We start from the raw sequence: 24,478 nt of genomic DNA on the forward strand, positions 1-24,478 counted from the left end.
GATGCATGGACATGCAAAGGACTGTGCTGTAATCAATCACATTAACTGCCTTTAATAGCTGACTGTCTACCATTTGTCTGCTTCAGTGAAAAAATGCTTTTAACTGCATGTCAGATCTGCCCCTTCAGCAATGTAAAATTTCATACTTTCATTACTCCAATTATATCCATAACTGCTAAAGAACCTGAAAACAGATTGATTTTATTTCAAGAAGCAAGAAAGACCCTTCAGTTCAAGTGTGTGTGCGTGTGTTTGTGTGTGTGTGTGTGTGTGACATCAAAATCCTTCTATTAGCATAAAGCCAAGTACCCAGTCCTAAACTGATATACAATTAACAGTTGTGCCCATTCAGGTCTATACAAAGAATACTTTTTTAAAAAAGGACAGAGCTTATATAGAAACATAAATTAGGATTTTCTTACTAGGAAATTTTATTATAATCTGTAATAAAGCATGATTTTTACACATGCCATTCAATTTTTGCTGCAATAAACCAACATAACTATCATTTTTGAGAAAAAATAACATTAACTAAATTGCAAGAGAAGTATTGTTTATAAAAATCAAAAGAATAAAAGCAAAATAAAAACTATAAAATCTGTATTCTTTCTAAATGTTCATTTTACACAGCAACCAGTCATGGTGAATAAATTAAAATGTTGATATGCACCACAAGCAGCCTGTGAGGTGAGTTGGGCTAAGACAGAACTGCACAGTTATTTTGTAAGAAAAGGTTAAATAACAATTTAACAATTATTCTTAATTTCAGGTGCATCATTCTGAAATAAACAAACATACCGTAATGTATTGATCTGAAATTAAAACAAGCATACATATGAACCCCTTCTTTGTTTCCAAGTCTTACCAAAACCTATCTTTTTACTTTTCTGTATCTCAGTGAATTTAGATTTTTCACATATTTTAAGGGTATGGTCATTGGGAAACAAACCTTTAGTCTTTCTTTTAATATAAATTTAATATAACACAGGTTGGATGTGAATATCATTCTGCAATCAAAAGAACTCTGGAAAATAACCTAACCTTTCTCAATCATCAATAATGGTTAAGCAATGAAAGATGTAATAAATAAAGGTGGCTGACAGGTGTCCATCTAGGTCTTAATTGCATGCTGCCTCCTGTCCTTTCACTTGTCCAAACAGCTCTTACCCTAAGGATATCTCTTCCAGCATTTAGCTGAAAATTAGTTTCCCACTATTTCTTTTAAGATTCTTATATTATTTTCTTATTTACTATAATCAAGTCAGATTCCTTTATTCTTTATTATGCATATCTACACATTTCTCCTTATATGTGTTCCTCTGCACAAATTGCAGACATGTTGATTCCATCCAGATTTGGGTCTCGGGTTTTTTTTTCTGAAGTGGAATCAAAAGCATTTATAACAATGTTTAACAGTAGAGGCTTAAGGCAGAAATAGTATAGCACTGAGACTTCTCAGCAGTTTGCTCCATTAATGAGCACTCAGTGAATACAGCTGCTCAATGGTACAGAACCAGTTTTCTTCAATTGCACTTAGTTCTCTCTATTTTTATTTCTTTACAAGCCAACAGCATGTTGGAAATTCACTATGTAAAAAGGGTCAGAATTCTGTCATCCATCTGTCTATCAGCAAGATATACTGATGAGATAAATACAAAGGGTTCACAAACTTTCTCTCATCATTATCACCTTTGAAGTTTGAACAGAATGGGAGGGGGGAGGCACTAAAAGGAAGATCACATTCAAAAATGGACTAGATTCAGTTAACACTATTTTTGTTTGTCATGAATTAAATATTTTTAAATTGTTCACTGCTCAAACTTTTAACTTTTTAACTTTTCTCTCTAAAGTTACATCATGACTCTATTGTTTCTATAATTTATAATGTCAGCAAGATCAATCAATTTCACCAATCTTTCCTCCATGCAAGGTAGTGCTAAATTTTTCCATCTTTATTGATATAATAATCTTGTCACAGTAATCATATGCTGAAATACAGCATATGTAATCTTCCATTGTTTATGTTTTATCCATAATTCATAAAAGGAAAAGGTTTGGCTTCAATTGATTATTAATTTTAAAAATACTCTGTATTAATATATATATATTTAAGTTCAAAACTTTTTAGTTTTTTAAATGTGGACCGAGCATGTGGGAATGTCTCTTCACATTTGCTCACATTTCCAACATATACAGTGATACCTTGTCTTACGAACTTAATTTTTTCCGTGATGAGGTTGGTAAGTAGAAAAGTTCGTAAGATGAAACAATGTTTCCCATAGGAATCAATGTAAAAGCAAATAATGTGTGCAAACCCATTAGGAAAATCCAAACTTTAAGGCTTAAAAAAAAAAGGCATGTGGACAAAGTGAAGGCTAACGGAGTGGAGACGGACAGCAAGGAGAAGCGAGGAATGGAGGTCCTAACGAAGGCTAATGCCGCCCAAAATTGCACCCAAAATCACCCCTCCAGATGCTTCCTACGTTGCCCCAAATCGCTCCCAAAATCACCTCTCCAAAAGCTTCCTACGCCACCCCAAATCGCTCCCAAAATCACCCCTCTAAAAGCTTCCTACATTGCTCCTAAAATCACCCCTCCAACCACTTCCTATTCCACCCCAAATCGCCTCTAAAATCACCCCAAATCGAGGTCCTAACGAAAGCAAATGGATTGATGAAAGGCAGCAAGGAGAAACGAGACAAACACTATGCCACCCAAATCGAGGTACTAATGAAAGCAAATGGAGTGAAGAAAGGCAGCAAGGAGAAACGAGGCAAACACTTACTATGCCACCCAAATCGAGGTCCTAACGAAGACAAATGGAGTGAAGAAAGGCAGCAACAAGAAACAAGGCATTTTGAAAGGAGAGGTGATTTTGGAAGACTTTGGAAGCGATTTGGGGTGGCATAGGAAGCTTTTGGAGAGGTGATTTTGGGAGCGATTTGGGGCGGCGTAGAAGCTTTTTGAGGGGTGATTTTGGGAGCGATTTTTGGTGGCATAGGAAGCTTTTTGAGGGGTGATCTTGGCAGCGGGATGGGGCGGCTGCGGGGAGCAGAGGAAGCAGAGAGCTAGAAGGGAAATTGGTAGGGAAATGGGACAGCTCCGGCGTCCCCTGCCTCGGGACTGCAGGTGCAAGCAAAAGGAGGAAGGGAATCCCAGTGGGGGCAGCAAGCAAATGGGAAATCCCAGCGGTGGCAGTCGTAAGGCAGGGAAATCCATGCGGCAGTAAAAGAGCGCATGCGCAGTAAGAGAGCCCACACACCCAGGCTCGGGTTCATGCGGTGAAAATGGTTCTTAACAGACTTTTCTTTTATTAAAAATAATTGATATGGAGCAAACATAGAAATAGAATCATGAATGTAATGAATTTTAATGGGTAATTAATGAATTGGGGGTTTTGATACAAAGTATTGGGATCTAGAATTAAGATATCTAAACTTTTGATTTTAAAACATAAAACTCACTGATTCAAAAAGATGAAAACAATGAAATAATGAATTGAGAGATGGGAAATACTTTTTTGTGTTTTTATGTTTGTACTATTTTAATTAAGAAGACTGATATTAATGATGATTATTATTTTACTGATTTATAAGGAGGAGAGAAGTGGGGTAAACTGATGTAATGATTATTGATAAATATATAGATTGTATATTTTAATAATAAATTTTAGAGATCATTAGAATGACAGGGAAGAAATATATTGGGTTTTTCCTGATTGCAGGAGTAAAGGTTTTATGACGATATCTCAATTTTTCTGCAAGACATTTTATTTAGACTTCTGTACATTCACTCAAGTTGCTTGCCATATTTCAGTATCTGCAATTGCTATGAGTAACTTGAAGTGCTACATGTTCTAACATGGACTAGGAACATTGAGCAGCATAGTAATAAGCACCTGGATGATGTTGCAATTTCTTATCAAGAGCTAGATGGTCAGCCGGTTTGAAGAAAATATTCCCCGTAGAACAGCCTACAATTCAACAGGATCTACCAGTTTCCTTATTTGTCCCTCACCCTATAGGGGAGTCCAGATCTAGAGATAGTGGCTGATCCAATGGGGGGCCCTATACATAATAGGAAAGAATTCAGATCAAGATTATGATGTGCCTCGTGGGTGGGTACCAAAATAGTCCAGGAAAAGCCTTTGGAAGCTATGAGATCCTGAACTGCATCTATCAAGATAGCCAAAAATGAATATGCCAACACCAATTTGAAGAACACCTGTTGCAGAGAGATAGCTTCCTTATTGCAATATCCCTTCTCACTGACGTACCTAATAACTAATTGATAATATGGATCCAGCTGCTTCCATCATGCCCTGCTAGGTTTCTATATGATGTCAACAACTTAATTTACTAAAAGTTATTTTTTAAGGATTATTTTATTAGAGAATCATTTGGCTTTTAACAGATCTTTGTTCAGACACTGAAAACTAATTCCTGTAATATAGAAAAGGGCTACCAAACTCATGCTTATTGACATTATTAAAACCCATAAAGTCAAATGAATCCTAATTCCCTCACTCTACATTAATTGAAAAGAGGCACCAAATTTACTGGACAAAGATATTAAACTTCCAGATCTTCTTACTACTACTCAGAAATTAAAGCAAAATTAAACAAGTCAGGGATTTCAATCACCAACCTAACAGCGAAAACTCATTTACAATTAAACAGATTTGTATCTTTGTACTTGCTCATAAGTAGGTATATTTGATCATTACTATACAGTACTTTCATTCTTTGTACTTAGACATTTATCTATAATTTGTATATTTTCATAGAAAAACACCCAAGCATACTTCAAAAACTATATTTTCACTATGTCAACATAATTTCCATTAAGTACAAAAAGTGATTAAGATTTGTATCTTGTCTGAAATACATTTCAGTCCTTGGAATTTCCTGACTTGCATAAATGTATATTATATCTCAGGTTTTTCAACTAAAGCACACCACAAGGTGCTACTCCACAGCATTACTAAATTGCTAAATAACTCTCTCAAGCCAAGTTCATTACATGTATTTCTTTCACATAATGTAAGTTCCTAGGGCAATTCTTGCTGTCTCAAAATAAAATAGGAACACAGACAGAATAATGACACTGAATGAGAAGCTAGACTCCGCCTTCCTGTTCCATAAGGAGGGAAAGCCATCCAGAATGAGAGTAATGCCCTTCTCCAATACAATGTTTGTAATGAAGCTGAACAGTAAAAAAATGTGATTTAGACTTATGTTATAAAAATAATATGATTTCTAAAAAAAACATTACTTTAAAATTATGAGTATAAACAAAGTGGGTTTTTTTTAGACATTTCATAGGGAGGAGCCTTGGTGGAGCAACAGTTAAGATGAAGTACAGTGGTACCTCGAGATACGAGTTTAATTCGTTCCGGACCTGGGCTCTTAAGTCGAGCAGCTCTTATCTCGAACGACTTTTCCCCATAGGAATTAATGTAAATAATTTTAATTGGTTCCAGCCCTCAAAAAACTCACAAAGTTAGTCTAAATTATGCAGAAAGACATGTTTTTAATGAAGAAATGTACATGTACATATAAATGAATAATGAAGTTTCTTTCACTTAACTTGTAAACTTTCTTAAACTTTTAAATTTACATATGTTCAACTTCTCTGCCACCCAATCCTGTAGGGCAGAGGTCCCCAACCCTTTTTGCACCAGGGACCGGCTTTAAGCGATCAAGAGAGGAATGGGTGAATGAATGGACGGAGGGTGGGAAGGAAGGAAGGAAAGAGGGAAGGGACAGGAACAGAGGAAGGAAGCAAGGAAACTTATGAAAGGGGAGAGTAAGAGAGGAATGAGTGAAGGGAGGGAGGGAGGGAAGAAGGTGGGAAGGAGAAAGAAAAGAAGAAATAGAGGAAGGGAAGGTAAAAGAGAGAAAGAAAAAGAGCAAGAAAGAAAGAAAGAAAGAAAGAAAGAAAGAAAGAAAGAAAGAAAGAAAGAAAGAAAGAAAGGGGAAGGGACAGGAACAGAGGAAGGAAGCAAGGAAACTTATGAAAGGGGAGAGTAAGAGAGGAATGAGTGAAGGGAGGGAGGGAGGGAAGAAGGTGGGAAGGAGAAAGAAAAGAAGAAATAGAGGAAGGGAAGGTAAAAGAGAGAAAGAAAAAGAGCAAGAAAGAAAGCTGCAAGCACCCCCCCGAGCCCCCCAGGCCGGCTGCAACCTTTTAAAACACGCGCGCCGCTTCTCAGCTGTCTCCTGAAGCCGAACGCGGAAGTTAGCGTTTGGCTTCAGGAGACAGCTCCTTGGCGCTTGTATCTCGAATTTGGGCTTGTAAGTAGAACAAAAATATCTCTCCCCTCCCAGCTCTTATCTCGAGTTGCTCTTAAGTAGAGCAGCTCTTATGTCGGGGTTCCACTGTATTGCAGGCTAAGTCAGCCCACCGCTAGTTCGATCTTGACAGGCTCAAAGTTGATTCAGTCTTCCCATCCTTTCAAGATCAGTAAAATGACGATCTAGATGATTGGACCCAATATGCTGACAGCTGTAAACTGCTAATACAATTGCTTTCATATTCTGAGAGTTGCTTTGAGTTGTTCATTTGGGAGATGAGCAGCACATAAATTTGGTAATAAAAACCTGATGGTGTTCTTTTTTCCCCCTTTAGTATTTACACATTTATATCAAACCCAAAAGACATTACAGGTAGTCTCTGACTTATGGCCTGTCATTTAATGAACATTTGTAATCGCTATGGCCTCAGAATAGGTGCTTTACTAGTCACCATAAAATGTCACACTGACGGTGCCCGTCACATGACTTCATTTTGGGCACTTGGCAATCTGTCTGCATTTATTACCAGTTGCCAAGTGCCCTACGATTATGTCATCACTACTTGCAATTTTCTCTGCCAGCTTCCTCAGAAAGTCAATAGTGAAAGCCAGAAGGGAAAGTTGCAAGTAAAGGAGATACTAAATTTGAGGTTCATTCCTCCAGCACATCAAGATATGTCCCCTCGCCTCTATGCAGGGAAGGCAAATCCTTCTAGGAGATTTTCTCTTAAAGGAGAAAATCCTTTAAGGAGACCTTAAATCTGGCAAAAAATGCCAGCTAACCGCAAGATTCTTATGATCATTCTCCCCAGTAGAACAGAATTAGTCTGCTGAATGACTACAATTGGAACAGCCAGGATTGCAACTCTTGACCAAAAGTTGTCACATGGAATCCCATTTAACTACTGCTTCACTCAACAACCAAGACTGTGGTTGTTTCAATCCAACTATGATTGAGGAACTATCTATATCTGTATGCAAGTTAAATCCTTAAAATTCCATAACTTTAACCAATATCATATTGGTTGAAACCAATATGATAACCATACACTAATATTTGGCAATTACAGTGGTACCTCAAGATATGAACCCCTCGTCTTACGAACAACTCGTGATACGAACCCGGGGTTCAGCAAAATTTTGCCTCTTCTTACGAACTTTTTTCGAGTTACAAACCGGCGTTCGGAGACTGCTGGGAAGCCGCGCGGCTGTTTTAAAAGGTGACAGCCGGGCGGCGGGGCTTCCCAGAAGCCTCCCGAACGCCGGTTCGTAACTCGAACAAAGTTCGTAAGAAGAGGCAAAATTTTGCTGAACCCCGGGTTCGGTTCGGGGGGGTGCTGGCAAGCCCCCCAGGCCGGCTGCGACCTTTTAAAACACCCGCATCGCTTCCCAGCTGTCTCCTGAAGCCGAACGCTAAAGCCGAACTTCCGCGTTCGGCTTCGGGAGACAGCTGGGAAGCGGCGCGGCTGTTTTAAAAGGTCGCAGCCGGCCTGGGGGGCTTCCCAGCACACACACCCCCGAACCCGGGTTCGGGGGGGTGCTGGCAAGCCCCCCAGGCCGGCTGTCACCTTTTAAAACAGCCGCGCGGCTTCCCAGCAGTCACCGAAAGCCGTTTTTTGCGGGGGGGGGGGGGGTTGGTTGCACGGATTAATTGACTTTACATTGTTTCCTATGGGAAACAATGTTTCGTCGTACGAACCTTTCGTCTTACGAACCTCCTCCTTGCACCAATTAAGTTCGTATCATGAGGTATTACTGTGTCTCCTCATTTTGCATTTCATATGTTCCTTTCACACCACTTTCATTTCAATTCCGTTTCTTGTTAAAAGTTCTAAAGAACTAGTAAAATAAAATATTTTGCACTTAAAGCCTTTTTTTGAAGCTAAATTATCCATTCAGAATTCAAGAAACTAACAACCTAGACAATTTAACTAAGTGGGCAAAGATGCTTATCACCATGGAGACCTTTGCACACTTTCCTATGTTCCCATCAGACCTCTGTGACATATACTGAACTAAAAGCAGCATTTTTATATATTTTTAATTCTATTATAACCAACTAGTTTCAAAAAGGGAAACACCACAGAATTATCATGGCAAATTAAATATATGCTTGTAACTCCATATCCAAATATTTCTGAAAGAATAAAAACAGGAGTTGTTCTGAATGATAGATTCCTCCATATGTCTTCATTAACTCATCACATCATGGTTTACTAAATGATTGTATTTGCAAGACAGACTAAAATTGTCATTAATTTGGTCAATATAACACATAGATGCACAAATTAGCCAAGCATGTTAAGTTGCTGATTAAACAAAGAATAGAATACTTAAATGCTTAAGTTTGCTTAAAATACGATGTGGTGCCTTCTCTTCATTGGCAACCACATCTAAGAACTTTAGTTAGCCTTCAATTTTCTCAACCATAATTATTTTGCAGTACCTCTGATTAAACATAGTGAGTGTCCTTGTCAAACAGTCAAATAAAAATTCTTCATCCTACAGAAACTAAAAGAGATTGATCAGGCTGGATGTTATAGCTGATCAGTGTGTGTTAACAGGTAAAGAGGGAGGAGGGAAAGATTACAAACAGAACTCACACATTTTTGTGGAAAAGTGTTCAGCTCTCTTGTATTCTTAGAAATTACTAGAATATTATGGAGTTTTACAGAAGTAAGGAGGGAGAGGGAAAGGGGGGAAGGCTGGCAGGCATAGTTTTTGTTTGTTTGTTTTTATTGCTTTTACCCCAAATGCTTGTCACCCATGCCTGACTTTGGATAGAGATAGAAAAGATAAAGAGGCAGAGATAATGGCTCTCTAATGAAAAGAAAATAAACATTCCTGTCAATTTGCGTACATTTTGGCTAGTAGGCACAAGGTCAGCAAAAGTCTACTCTATTTTTCAGAATATAAGATACATTCCCTCCCAAAGGAGGCTGGAAATTTGGGTGTGTCTTATACTCCGAACGTGGCCCCACCCACCCATTGGCATCCTCTTCCTGGCTGCAGAGATTGCCACAGACAATGACTTGTGCTTTTGGGCTCCATGCCTCTCGTTTTCAGCCTCCAAACATTCCATTTGGGAGCATGCACTCACAACCAGCAAACTAATGTGCTGAGGCTGACCAGACTAAGGACATTGGTAGGCAGGCAGAATTTTTTTTCCTTGGTTTCCTCCCCTAAAATTAAGGTGCATGTTATACTCTGGTGCAATTTATATTCTGAAAAATATGGTAGTTTTATTCCAAGCATGTTCTCTGTGTTCCATGCAAATTAGAATCTTTAAACAAAATATTATCTTGCAAGCTTTATTAGATTTGTATGCCGCCCCCCTCCAAAGACTCGGGCCAGCTCACAACAACAGCAATACAATATACAAAGTACAAATCCAATATAAGTTAAAACAATTTAAAACCCATAAATATTTAAAAAATGATCATTACTACACAATCACACCATTCTCATATATTACAGTCAGAAAAAGGTGGTGCTGGGGGGACAAGATAGTTATTCCCCCCATGCCTGGCGACATAGATAGGTCTTCAACATCTTGCGGAAGGCGGGAAGAGTAGGGGCAATTCGAATCACCGGGGGGAGTTGATTCCAGAGGGCTGAGGCTGCCACAGAGAAGGCTCTTCCCCTGGGTCCCGCCAAATGGCATTGTTTAGTCGACGGGACCCGGAGAAGGCCAACTCTGTGGGACCTGATTGGCCACTGGGATTCATGCGGCAGAAGGCTGTCCCAGAGGTATTCTGGTCCGATGCCATGTAGAGCTTTATAGGTCATTACCAACACTTTGAATTGTGACTGGAAACTGATCAGCAACCAGTGCAGGCCGCGGAATGTTGGCGAAACGTGGGCAGATCTTGGAAGCCACACGATAGCTCTCGCGGCCACATTCTGCACAATCTGAAGTTTCCAAACACTTTTCAAAGGAAGCCCCATGTAGAGAGCGTTGCAGTAGTCGAACCTCGAGGTGGCGAGGGCATGAGTGACTGTGAGCAGTGACTCCTGGTCCAAATAGGGCCGCAACTGGTGAACCAGGGGCTGAGATATTCAGCTCAGTATCATCAACATATGAGTATGTCAGCCCATGGTGATGGATTATCTCTCCCAATGGCTTTATGTAGATGTTGAACAGGAACGGAGAGAGTACCAAGCTCTGTGAGACCCCACAATGCAGGGAGGAATGCCCGGATCCCTCGCCTATTAATACCAACTAAGAGGGGCCATGAGAGTGGCCACAGAGGAAGGAAATGTAACAGGATAGCACAGAGCCCTCCACTCCTGACCCCTGAAGTCGCTCCAGAAGGATACCACAGTTGATGATATTGAAAGCCACCATTATTTATGACCACTCAAAGAGTATAAACCAGTATAAGATAAAATACAGAAAATAGTATAAGGGCAGACTAGATAGACCATGAGGTCTTTTTCTGCCGTCAGACTTCTATGTTTCTATGTTTCTAAGTATTGGATGAAAAAGAAAGCAAAATCCATTGCTAAGAAGAAATTTGCTCGTACAACAATGGATATAGATCAAATCAATTTTCTTTTTAAAAAATCAACTTTCAATGTAAATAATTTATAATAAAAGATCTGAAAAAATGGAAATTTGTTATGACAGTATGCTGAGCACAATGATTAATAAGTCAAAACAGAATGGAAGCTTCCCAGGAGAAGTAGAAACAAAAAAAATTTAAAAAAAGAAAAATTACTATCCTAAAATGCTACCTAAACAAATAAAAAGGCATAATCCTCATAAACAATTCAATACATTTGATATAAAACTAGTCTGCCACATTCTAGTCTTACATGAAGGGCAGACATCTGGATTTCTCAATTATGAAGTATCTTCATAAATAAGCTTGTATTGTTCACATGGTGTTATTCATTAGTGCTGAGTTACCATCTACATGCCAGGAACACGCAAGTATTTTGACAGACATTTCAACTAAAAAGGTCCCAGAACATTACCTAAATGAATCCAATGTAATGAAAAAAATCATCAATCTATAGTGATGGGCGAACCCAATGGTGTTCGAGTTCGGCAAGTTTGGACGAACTTTACGCAAAATTCGGCTGCACCCGAACCGAACCCGGACCTGAACCGGAATGGGGAATCCCTCCCACGAAGAGATTCCAGGGGTGGAGCTTTGACGTCACCGGCAGGTTGCTAAGGATGCCAAGGTGATCACTTCCTGGATTCCATGGAATCCAGGAAGTGATCACCTTGGCGTCCTTAGCAACCTGCCGGTGATGTCAAAGCTCTGAACGCCGAACACGACCCTGAACTTTGCCCAAAGTTTGAAAAAAAATCGGGTTCGTGTTCGGCATACCGAACACCACAAAATTCGGTACAGACCCGAATTGTGCAGATTCGGTTTGCCCATCACTATCAATCTATAAATTCTTAAAGAATTCTTATTATCATCATTTTTAGATATATAACAAGAAAAACCCAGTTATTTTTATCCACTGGATTACAATATTATTTTTGTCCACTTTGGAAAGACCACAACTTCAGTTTTTACCCAAAAATAATATTACCGGGGGGGGGGGGGGGAAGAGCTGGACAGTTGTATTCAAAAGCTACATGCACCAATAATAGTCACACAAGTACTGTTGAAGAGCAATTATAGCTAACACAAATACCATCTAAGATGGGATGAAGTCATCATGTATTATGCAATGCTTCTACGATAGCCTGCATAAATAGCATCAAAACATTGGATTTGATATTTGCTTAGTCAGGCACAGAAATGGTACATGTGATAAAGATTTTTGAACTACAGTAATGATGCTACTGGACAGAATTCAATAAAAACTAAAAATACATAATTCATTCCAAAAATCAGATAACTAAAACTATATAGATTTACATATGACAAAACACACGGAGGGGACTTAAGTGGCACATCAATAATAGATGCCCAGTTAAAAACTACTTCCTCAATTCATTTACCCAGCAAAGCAACTGCGTTTTCGAAAAGTTTATGTTGTTTTATGGTTTTCAGTATACAGATAGTCCTCAACTTACGGCTATAATGGAACCTACCCATTACAATGTTAGGTACAATGCTGGTACATGACTATTCATTAGATATACAATTGGTCTCAACAGGCTAAGAGTAACTTCCAATGTAGACTAAAAATCTAGCATCATACATTTGAATGCCCATAAAGTCAAATTTTGCTTTTTCCAATTTATTACAGAATGCTTACTTTCCACTTTCACACTGCATCTGGCTTTTATTTACAAATTGTTCTGTTTGTTCCCAGGTTCTTTGTTTCCGATGTTGCTGGTGCAGTCTTCATAAATAGTATGAAAAAATTCTTTTAAAAGTACACCTTAAGGAGACTGCAGAATCAGAAGAGATACTTGCATAACATTTGGGAGATATTAACAACCCAGTAATATTTTCAGAAAACATGTTATTGATTACAAGAATCTTTCAACTTGATTTATAATTGTTTACCTGAAAAATTCTATTGAAACTCATTCCCAGTTAAAAGTACAGAGGATTGGAGCCTAACATTTGTGCGTAGCGGATTCCAAACTAAATAGAGAATTTTTTTACATAAACAAGAGCTAGACACTAACTTGAAATCTTAGACATTAATATCTGTTATTAAAGTGAAGAAAACCTGACCATGAAATCTGTCAGTTGCCCAAATCAATTTACTTTACAGATTGCAAAACATAATTCAATTTTTAGCACGGGTGTCAAACTCGCCGCATCACTTTGCTGTCACATGATGTTTCGCTACGTTTTTTCCATTCACAAGGCTGGGGTGGGTGTGGCCTGCATGTGATGCATCTGGCCTGTAGGCCACCAGTTTGACATCCCTGTACTACAGGCATTCAGACACATGGTTTTTGGATTCATGTAAGACTATTTTCAAAGGATTCTGATCTCTGCTGAAATTGGCACCTGCTATCTCAAGAAAACCATCCTATTTTGCATTTAGATAATCTGATGCTTCAGATATTTGGGTCTACAAACCTTATCAACTCCCTCCAAAGATTAGAATAGTCCCCACCCTCCTCGCCTTCCGTAAAATGCTGAAGACCCACTTTTGTCACCAGGCGTGGGGATAATTACCATCTTTCCCCCTTTTTTATTATGCTTTTGGCCTTACTGTATGATAGATTAGGTTGAATGTGCATGGCTGCATAGTTAGGGGTTTTATTATGTTATTAATGCCTTCTTAAATGGATTTAATTGTTTATTATTAGATTTGTAAAGTATTGTATTACTGTTATGCTGTGAGCCGCCCCGAGTCTTCGGAGAGGGGCGGCATACAAATCTAATAAACTATAAACTATACATTTATATTCCTGAATATTGGCCATTCTCAAATTTTATGGAAACCAGGTCACTGGTTTCCAGCTTTGACTAATTAATAAAATTGTCCTTCCCCAGAGTAAATACAATAGGGGGATTTATTCCATTAACCTAACACAAAATAAATGTTGTACATCATGGAGGTGCAACCCAAACTATGCCAAAGCCTGGAAGAAATACAGTTTTTAAAGATTGTCTGAAGGCTTGCAGAATGTAGGTGATCCAAACCATGAGGATGTTATTCCAAAGGGCAGGCACTGTGGGGGAAACATTTCCTAAATCTCATCACATGCCCTTTTTAACAATGGAGGCAGAAATAATGGGAGAGAGATGGACCACAGTTAGCCAGTTACTTTCCCATGGAACAGCTCATAGTAGACTGTGAACTAAGGTGCACTTATAATTACAGCCAGTCATCAACTTAAAAGGCCATTGGGATTAGAACTTCAATTGCTAAATGATGTGGTCATATAAAATACAACATCATGTGACTGCATTGTTTAGCAAGGACAATTCTGCAGTCCTCACTGCCGTTTTTAAGTGAATATCATGCTGTTAAGCAAGCATCTACTTGCAACCTCCTGGTGACTTCCAACAACCAATGAGTGGGGAAGCTACCGTAACTATATGTTAGAAGTCTAGGTGGCTTACAAATGGACCAGCAGGCAGGTAAATGACTGTTAATGGATGGAGGAAGGGGGAAAAAATTGCACGGGTGGCCGGAAGAGATGTGGCATGAAAGAAGCAGGGCTTGAGGTGGCTTCTGTTGTGTGGAGAAAGGTGCCCAAATGATGGGGTGATGCAGTGTGAGTGCAGCAAGACTGTGGTTGGATGCACAGATGAGAACATTTATCCGAGTAACTTGCAACTTTCCCTACTGGAGTCCCATAAATCATGATTGCCACTGTAATGTGCAGATCAATTGCCAAGTATCCAAATCATGATCACATTTATTTATTTTATTTATTTATTTATTTAGTTCAATTTGTTTGCCGCCAAACTCCCTAAGGACTCACATGACCACAGGGATGCTAAGATGGCCAGAACATCAAAGTCTAGTTATAACCACCACCCATTCAGTGCCATTGTGATTTCAAACAGTGGTTGTTAACTGAGGACTAACTGTATTCAAAATGCTGTGGATTTAGCTGCAGATTTAGAGCGGTCTTCAAGGACGGTCCTCCATTGAGCACATTGCAAAAGCTCACATGCAAAGCAGTCATGGCATGAGAGACTACGTGAATGGACTTACAGCCTGGAGAAGGGCACAATTAGAACATGAGATAAATCTGTGTGTGAAGGTGTTTTCACCTCTTTTCAACCAAGTGTTGTTAGTGGAAGAGGACTTCTAAAATGACATATTAGTTCTGTCTTCACTTAATATTAAAGAGAAAATGAATAGGTAAGCTTTTTGGAAATATAATTCTTCAGTTGAAATATCACTATTGAAAAGTCAATTTTACCAATCAACCACATTTTGATAGGAGGCACCTCTCCCAAAAAACCCTACGTAAAAACACAAACATATTCCTTTGGGAATCAATCTAAAACAATACAGGGCTTTAAAGAGAAAGAACTAAATCTTGTATGATGCTCAGAAAGAAACTGCAGGAGGTGCTAAGTAATAATCTTTAAATACTAATGTAAAGTCAATCTCAGATTGACTTTTAATTATATACTATGACTTTAAATAGCATACTATGGAAGTCAATCTCAGATATTATAGGTTTGAAATGCATGCAATGTAATTACAACTCATGAAATACTCCATGTTTGGTGGAAATACCTTCATGCTATCTGCCAAATTCAGATTTCATAATGTTATACAATAAAACAGAGGTAGCCATGACTGGTAAAAGACACTGAGCTTGTCAGCTGGAAATATGACAGCCTGGTTTCAAGGATGAGCTTCTGTTGCATTTCCCCAGCTGCTGCCCACCTAGTAGTTTGAAACATTCACACATTCAAACATGTCTTTGGACAATGCTGGCTCTCTCAGCTAAAAAAACAAAGATGAGCACCTGCCCCATGGGTTGGACATGACTGCATGGGGTAAACCTTTACCATTATACAATAAACAATAGTTATAATAAAAGAGAGCAGCCAACTGGACAAAACCACAATATGATATGCCTGTCTCTGTTGACTGCGCAAACTTCTATGCCAAAATGCAGAAAATACTTTACACTAGCTTTGCTGGAAAAGAAGAGTGTAGGATAAGTTTGGTTTTCATAAGAAATTTCTGATTGAAGACAAAAGGGTTTGTGGATGTTGAATTGACAACAGAGAAGAGTGGGAAGGAGATAGGAGAACTGCAACTGAGGTAATGGTTGGCAAGATTGACTTAAGCAGTTCCAGCTTTTGAAGCTCAATGCTTTTCATTCTTATTAAAACCACTTCAAAAGCTGGAATTGTTTAAGTCAACTGTTTAGCTCTGTGGACTAATAAACATAAACTGAACAGTGCAGTGATACACTGTTTTGTTGGCAAGAGAGAGACAAATGCAGAGCTAGGAAAGATCCAAAGACTCAGTGAAGACTTGAAGAGGAACAGGCACTCTAGAGACATGTTTACACACTGCAGAAAACCTTTGATGGGGTTGAATATACTACAAGAAATTTTATCAGTTAGCGAAAACATTTACCTGCCAACTTGACAGGTAAAGTAAAGAGACAATCTTGAACAAAGAACATAAAAATTGTTAAAAGTAAATGTTACCTTAGCTCTTGGAAGAAATAGATGGGAAAAAGAAACTTGATATTGCTTGGTATAAGAGAAGTAAAAGGAAACTCTGTCAAGCTTTCAGGTATTTCCTGACTTGACCTACCCTGAAGAATTGACATTAATCTTGAAAAGCCAAGTCTCTCTAAACAGAGACATCAAATCTTATTTTGGTTATGGAGATGGCATCAAATATTTGATGCACCATGCTGCCAGCACAGGAACTTATTAAAGTATTATTGCGATACCAGCAGCAAGTGAATATACAAATAATAAATAATAAGAAAAATGGTTATCCTTGGGCTTTGCATATTTTTTTTCCAAACAAAGACTATGGGTTCAATATACAGTATTGGACAAAGTCAACTCTACTGTTTGGGTGCTGTCCATTTAGCAGAATCTATTAATATGTTGTTGGGATCTAAATGAATCTCTGGCCCCTCTCTTTTTAAAAGATTACTATTATCAATAGTAAGGGGAAGTGCCTTTATAAAATGTATCAATTTATTTTTTAATTACATGGGATCTACAATCAAATTCTGTGTTTTGAAAGACTTATAGTATTTTAAATTTGCTTTTAATTGTTCTCAGAACATATATTTGCAAGAAAAAAGTGTCATAAACAATTACAATTGCAGGCTGGTAGAAATCCAACATCAGCATTGTATTCTTCAGTATAGATTAGCCTAAGTTGAAATATTTCTGTAAAAGCCTGAATATTTATGACATGTAATCAGTGATAAATGGGTTTATAAACAAATGTATTATTTTTCAGGGCTCCCCAGACTATTAGACATAAAGATCCTTTTCCAGAAATTCTAAGCATCTTTTATAAATTTTGAAAGAAAATATACTGTTCCTCTTTCAATATAAACAGTATTTCCACTAAACCCATTATAGCTTTAGATACACAAATTACTGCCACAAGTGATAAACATTTATAATTAGATTGTAATGTAAATTTGATATCACTTAAAAACCTTTGCCTAAATGAATTACTTGAAAATCAACAGACCTCCAACGTTATGAACTTGGAAAGAGCACTGCTAGCTTTAGTTTTCAAAAGTTTACTTTTACTATGGTTGAATTACTATGAAGTACCTTTTAAATCTCATGGTCTAACATAAAATACTTAACTCAGCTCTGTAAAACTTATAAAGGAAAAGGATCACATTGATAAATTAAAAAATGTAATTGTAGGCTGCAAGGGGGTATCTCTACCACAACAATCAACTGTTTGGCACCTACCATTGGAGGATCTTGGCACCATATTTTTCAGAGTGGTGGAAGATCCTTCCTGGCAGCAATATTTAGAGGCAATGGTTTTTGTTTTTTTTTTAAATGCTGGCAGTATACAGCCTGTGGTCAGCAGGCTGCATATTGTACCAGCCTGGTTACTCTTCCTGAAGGGAGGAAACAAGGCTCAGAAAAACTATTACTGTACACTGAAATTCCTTTGCAAGAATTTTAACTGTATGGATCTTGTAGTGTCAAACCATACTTTCTTTCTTCCTTGCCCAACTAAGAACTTTAAATGCTTCACAACATGTACCAGAGCAGTATTGGTTTTTTTAAAAAAAAACTCTGCAAGAGTTGTGGCAAAAGCCATATCTTAAAATGCCCATTTGTTTAGTGCCTCCAAAAAGACTAGGCAAGGTCTTTTAGAAATACACTAAACAAGATCTTTTAGCAGTACTCCAGATGTCATAGGGCTGCCAACCTGGCTTCCCTGCCACTGAAGAGGCAGCAAAGTAATCAAAGAGAGACTTGCCTACAGAATTTGAGGCACCCTTGTATTCGATTGGGGCACCACTTTGCTGGAGAATAAAACAATAGTTACTTCCCAAGATAATAAATCTCTAAAAGCAAAAAAAAAAAGTTAGACTAAGAACAAGCACAAAGGAAAACTTGCTCAAAGATTTAATGTGTTATAATGGCACAAGTATAAAGATATTTCAAAATGTCTATGAATCTTTTTAAAAGGCATCATTTCTTCCTAATGTGTATATTATGATAGAATCATAACTGACAAGTGAAAGCCCTGTAAGTGCCAGCAGTAAGATTATCTGCTGACCCCAGCATATTGTAGGGGAAATTATTACTGCTCTCTGTCTGGAGGCTGACTTACAATTCCACTTGAAGCCTCATCAGAGTGTACAAACCACCTACACCAAAATCACATCTCAAATAAAAATGTGCAAGGTGCACATCCTGGTAATTTCATTGCAAGAATACAGCTGTTGCTGAACCATTGAAAACACATCAGAATTAACAGGCAAGTTTATATGACTTCAGGAATTTCTGAACAACGATCTGTTATGTTTGTCATTTTAAGTAGTCCCTCACACAATAGAATAATCTGATGATATAATCATGAGGAAAAAATTAAAGACTTCTTCAATAATAAAATGCAAGTTAAATAACTATATTATGTATTGCCCAGGAAAAGTATACTATAGATACAAGTGCTAAGTGATTTTGTAGATTGCAAAATGATAACACTATTGATCTAGCTTATTTTAAATACACATGCAAGAACTATGTTACATTTGAAGTATGTGAAGCAAGGCAGTAGTAGTGTTCGACTTATGGATAATATATTCAGCCATTTTCCAAATCAAAGGTCCATTTCTCATCCATCTAAGGATAACATGAAGTGTTCAAGATAATCCTATTTGTCATTAATATTTTACGATTACGCTCAATGTAGGAATATAGCTAAAAAACCTGAGCCGTTGATTCTTTCATCTCATTTTAGATTTCAAGAGAGAACACTGGAACCATATTTATGATATTATCATATATTTATGATATTATTTTCACAAGATTATCCATTTGGGTCCATTGTCTTCGTAAGCTTTTTTTAGGATGTTGAAAATCACAGGGTATACCTTAACTGTTGGCAATTACCTTATCTGATATAAGCCATTAAATTAATTATATACAAAGACAGAGTAAAAGAATTATAAAACAAAGCTACACTCACATTATATATATTCATAAATAGAATTTCTCCACAAATTAGTACACTGAAGTATGGTTTCACCAATTATATGCTTATGTGAAGAATCACTTGCAATCTTAAATAACAAATTTAAGACCATAATATTTCTTATTCTACATTTACGAAATCAAAAAATTATAACAAGGTGCAGTTTTACATGCATCGTAGCATATTAACAAGCTTCACTTCTGATCTTAACTCAGAGATGAGAAAAATAATTATCTGTTTATAAACTATAAAAAATACATATTCTTGTAATTTAAAAATTGCTTTTCTGTTTTTAATTTTTTGCAAAATACTCAATGCAATTTTACCCCAAAGCTCTTGCTTTTCAAACTATTCTTTATAGATGATCACTGCATGTTCATTTCTCTTGCTAAATCAAAAGAATATCAATAATCTAGAAAAACATTATGCAAGTTAATGCAGTGGTTAAAACATCCAATTAAAACCAGGAGATTGTGAATTCTAGTCCTGTTTAGGCTCCAAATCAGCTAGGTGATCGTGGGCCAGTCACTATATGAACCCTAGGGAAAAAAGATAATTGCAATCATATTCAAAAAATATTGCAAAAAAAACCCCCTAAAGGGCCTAGAATAGGAAAAAAATAAAAGCAAAACTTCAACTCCCACCAACTAATTCATCTGACATACTGTACATATATTAGCTATTTTGTTGCATGTTTATTTTCAAGATATAGCAACACATTTAGTTGTATAGTTAGTTGACACATTTTTAAATTCATTAAAACGCAATCATAAGCATGTTTTTTGAGCCTGTGACAAAAATTCAGTAGAAATTCATATATAATCGAAGTATTTATATTTAAAATAGGGCTAAATATGTTGTATAGTATCTAATATTAGAATTCAATATAAATTAAAATCAAGGCAAAACAGAAATAACATTTTTCCTATTGAAAATTACCAAGAATTATCAACTTTAGAAGTCCCCAAATTATCTTTAAACAATGTTTTTCCTAAAGCAGGCCATGAGGTGCATTTAAAATAATGTATATTGTAACTACCATGTTCTGCAGAGTATCATTGGTTATGTAAGTACTTAATAAAAATGATTACTTCAAAGTCCACTTCAAGTTAAATTTTGAAATTTATATGATACTGAACTTTTGAACTTGAACTTTACATAGAAATGATTATTTTAAATATATATATAGCATGCATTTGTACATTGCCATGTGTGTAATATCATAAATATATGCTTAATTATTTCAAATTATTAATTATTTAAGTCTCTCTCTCTATCTATCTATCTATCTATCTATCTATATATATATATATATCTATATATATATATATATACACATACATACACACACACACACATTTCAAAATTTAAAAGCTGTCAAAAACTGCTATTAAGTATCCCAGGGAAAACAGATGAAAGAATTACATTAAAATTGAAAAAGAATTATAAATTTCTGAAAGGATGAAAGTTGGTGTTAAAACCCTAAAATAATTTATTCTTTTACCAGCCTTCTGTAAGATGAGATACAAACTATCACCAGTTTCCTTTGGTATCTGTGCCTGAAATTATATATAATATAGGTGGATCTATTATTAAATAGTGCAGTCATCAGCAAAGCCATCTGCAATAATAAACCAATAAATATTGCAGAAATCGGGTACAATAGTTAACATGCTTGCTAGGACAACTGAAAATTAAACTGATGAAGAAAGACAATGTAAAGATTTATATAGCTTCCTAAAAGTAAAATAGCATGTTCGACGTTAGAGGGGAAATTAAAATAAGCCTTTTTAGCTTTTGCAAAAAATAGCGAAGAAATAACAACAATGCTAGCCTAAATCATGTTTTACCACAATTGAAAAATAAACTTATTAATTTATACTCAATCTGATATCCTGCTCACAAGTCTCTGTGCTTACCCCTGGAACTTATCTGCTATTCACTAGCATCCTCCCCAATTTTCTTTCCTCCAGCCCCTGCCTTCATATATAGGCCCTTTGCCAATAAAGACCATCCTTATGCTCTTTACTTTGTCCGGACCAGTAAGGACTGTGGGTGCTTGGTGGCAGTATGTTTTCTTAATCCTAAATTGCCACTCAGCTCGAACCCTGCCTGGAATTACATCTAATTATAACTAAGAATTCTACAAGTATAGTACCATAATCTAAACATCACAAAGATCAATGTCTCCAATTGTACTGTGAAAATTTTTGATAGTAACAGACAAGAATCTTGCTCTTTACACACTCACAAAAATTTAACACAGCTTATTCCATTACAATTCCCAGACATAGTCAGCATTCCAACATTTAAAGCTTACCGATGTCAAACATGTCACCTAACCTACAGGGTAGATGAATCACAATTAACTCCTTTAGACTAATTCAATATACTAAATTTTACTTGTGTCCTGCTATAAATTGCTATAAAGGCTATAAATTTATGCAATACAAAACCCTGTTACAACTTTTAAGCAGCTTTGCTAAAATAATCAACTTAAGCTCTTTTTAGTTGTAATTCCAGCTCTTTTTAGGCCTCCAATCGGCACAGTGGCAGCAAGACCTGAGAGTTACTAACGGCCCAACCCAACCAGAGAGATGGGAACGGAGAAACCTAGCTAAGGTACCTCACACTACAGGTGCCTTTTAAACACAAATAATCCAGCTCTCAACGGTCTGGGCAGCCTGTGTTTGGGCTTTCTTACTTCTGGTAGCCACCCCAATTGTTGTTGTTGATGAGGAGAACTTGCATACTGCACAAATCAAAAAGAGGGCTGTGAAAATATTTACTGACCCGTCTCATCCTAGATGTAAACTGTTTCAACTGCTACCCTCAAAACGTTGCTGCAGAGGATTGCATACTAAGACAATTAGACTCAAGAACAGTTTTTCCCCCTGAACACCATCTAGACAAATAATCCCTTCAATACTGTCAAACTATTTAAGTCTGCACTACTAGTAGTTTTTCTCATCATTCCTATCACCTATTTCCTCCCACTTATGACTGTAACTTGTTGCTTGTATCCTTAAGATTTTTTTTAGTATTGCTTCCTCATTGTTTATTTGACCCCTATGACAATCGTTAAGTGTTGTACCTCATGATTCTTGACAAATGTATTTTTTCTTTTCTGTACACTGAGAGCATATGCACCAAAGACAAATTCCATGTGTGTCCAATCACACTTGGCCAATAAAGAATTCTATTCTGTTGTTGTTGCTACTCGTTCTGCCCGGTGTCTCTGAAAGCCCAGCCCCTGCCTTCGGTTGTCAGCAGCCACCGCCTCTCCGCCCAGCCTGGATCAGAGGGTTCTCCACCTACAGGCTTGCAGCAGGCAGGCAGGAACGCAAACGGCAGGTCTCACGCGGGGGGGGGGGGGGGGGGGGACACAGACAACAACCCAACCCAACACATTCCTCCACGACCGCCGCCGCCTCGCCAGCCCTTTCCGTCGACACTCGGCCCCACAACCTGAATTTCAGCCCGGGTTGCCCCCTCTGACACAACCGCCGCTTTCCCCCACCCGCAGGCCCGACCCAATCGACCTGAGCTCCATCTCGGGGCACAGGTGCAGAGAGCCTCCCCTTCAGAAAGCAGAAGAGCCCCGCTGTCCCTTTGCTCTTCCCCCCCCCGCCCCCGTCTCCTCTCACCACCTCCTGCCTCCCCCCTTTTCAGCTCGGAGATCGCCCCGCTTTTGTTTTGGTGTGGGTTTTTTTCCCTTCTCCCGACCCTTAGACGGAGCCGCGTCCGTCTCCCAACCTCCCAGCCCGGCCGACGGCCGAACCCATTGTCTCCTTTCGCTCCGGGCCCAGCTTCAGAGACCCTCCCAGCACCCAGGAATCGCTCGCTCCCCCCGCGCAACCGCGGCTCTCCTTTAAGTTCTCTTGCCTCGACTTCGCAGCCGCGCTGGCTCAGGTTCCGTTGGGTCGCCCCGGGCATTCCTTTGCTCCGCGCCTGGGCCCAGAAACCTTCTGCCGTCTCCTGCGAGCGCTTGGCGGCGTCCCCCACGCTCGCCTCCCGCCCTCCCCAAGCTGTTAATCCGCCAGACTCGCCTCTCCTCCGTCAGTCTCCTCTCGCCCGCCCGCCCTCCTCCACGCATCCCAGTCCTCGCAACAGCCTTACCCGCTCCGATTGCCTTCTCTCCGGCGTTTCCTCCCTGCCCTGCTCGCCTCACATTCCTAACCGCAGCCGAAGAGCTACTCCCTTCGGCGTCCGCTCCTACCGCAGGCCTCTTTCTCACTGTCCAACCCCTCCTTACCAAAGAAGGCTCCGGTTTTTCCTGCCGGCCACCGTCACCGCGTACCCAGCCTCTCGTCACGGGACTCCCTGCCCACAGAGACCTCCACGGAACCATAGAGAAGCCAGGACGGCTGGAGGAGCCGGATTTGAAAGCTGGGCGCCGCCATATTTGTTAGGGGCGGAAAACGCTCGCATTAAGTTGATTTGTGGCAACGGACGAGCGCATAACTTGCGGATGACTGAGGGAAAACGTCAAAAAAAGAAAAGCGGTCGATGTACGCGTGAAAAGAACATTGTGTCACCGGAAATGGCCGAAGTGGAATGTCATAATAAAATGTTATTCAACTTGGAGATCAACCTAACGCCAAAAGTGTGCAATTTTTCTCCTTTGGGTCCCCCTTAAAAACAAACATTTATCGCACAACCGCCGCGAAGATGGTCGCGCCAAATGCAAATAGATGAATGTCGTCGGCTCGTGCTAGAAAAGGCCAGATCAGGGCGCCTTCCTTTCTCCCATGCTGGTCGTCCGGTTTGGAAGAACCAGGCCGTCGAGCCGGGGCTTCCGAGTGCCATGTTGGGGGGGGGGGGGCGACCGCTATCGCTTTGCGTGGATGCCAAATTTGTTTTTACCTCGAAGCAGGGCCCCTAAAATAGTGATGGCTGAAAGAGCGTTTATATGTGCTATTGCCCATGCACGAGTGCCCACACCCATAATTCAATGCCTGGGGAGGACGAAAATATCTTACAAGGCCCTCTGGGGGTCAGAAATAGCCTCTTTGGCAAACTGGCTGTTTCTGGCCTCCAGAGGGTGTTTAGGAGGGGCAGGGGATGCAATTTTTGCCCTCCCCAGGCATCGAATTATGGGTGAGGACACTCACATAGGCA

General features: G+C 38.8%; 1 protein-coding gene across 1 annotated transcript in view; it reads right to left on the reverse strand.

The window, feature by feature from the left end:
• SHOC2 (SHOC2 leucine rich repeat scaffold protein) overlaps positions 1–23,625 on the reverse strand; it is a 78,063-nt gene extending 54,438 nt beyond the window's left edge. The window contains exon 1 of the mRNA XM_070752736.1: positions 23,477–23,625. The gene's annotated coding sequence lies outside the window, so the exon portion shown is untranslated. The remainder of the gene's footprint in view (positions 1–23,476) is intronic.
• Positions 23,626–24,478: the final 853 nt, after the last annotated feature.

The sequence above is a fragment of the Erythrolamprus reginae genome, chromosome 5 (genome assembly GCF_031021105.1).
Source record: "Erythrolamprus reginae isolate rEryReg1 chromosome 5, rEryReg1.hap1, whole genome shotgun sequence".
Classification (NCBI taxonomy): Eukaryota; Metazoa; Chordata; class Lepidosauria; order Squamata; family Dipsadidae; genus Erythrolamprus; species Erythrolamprus reginae.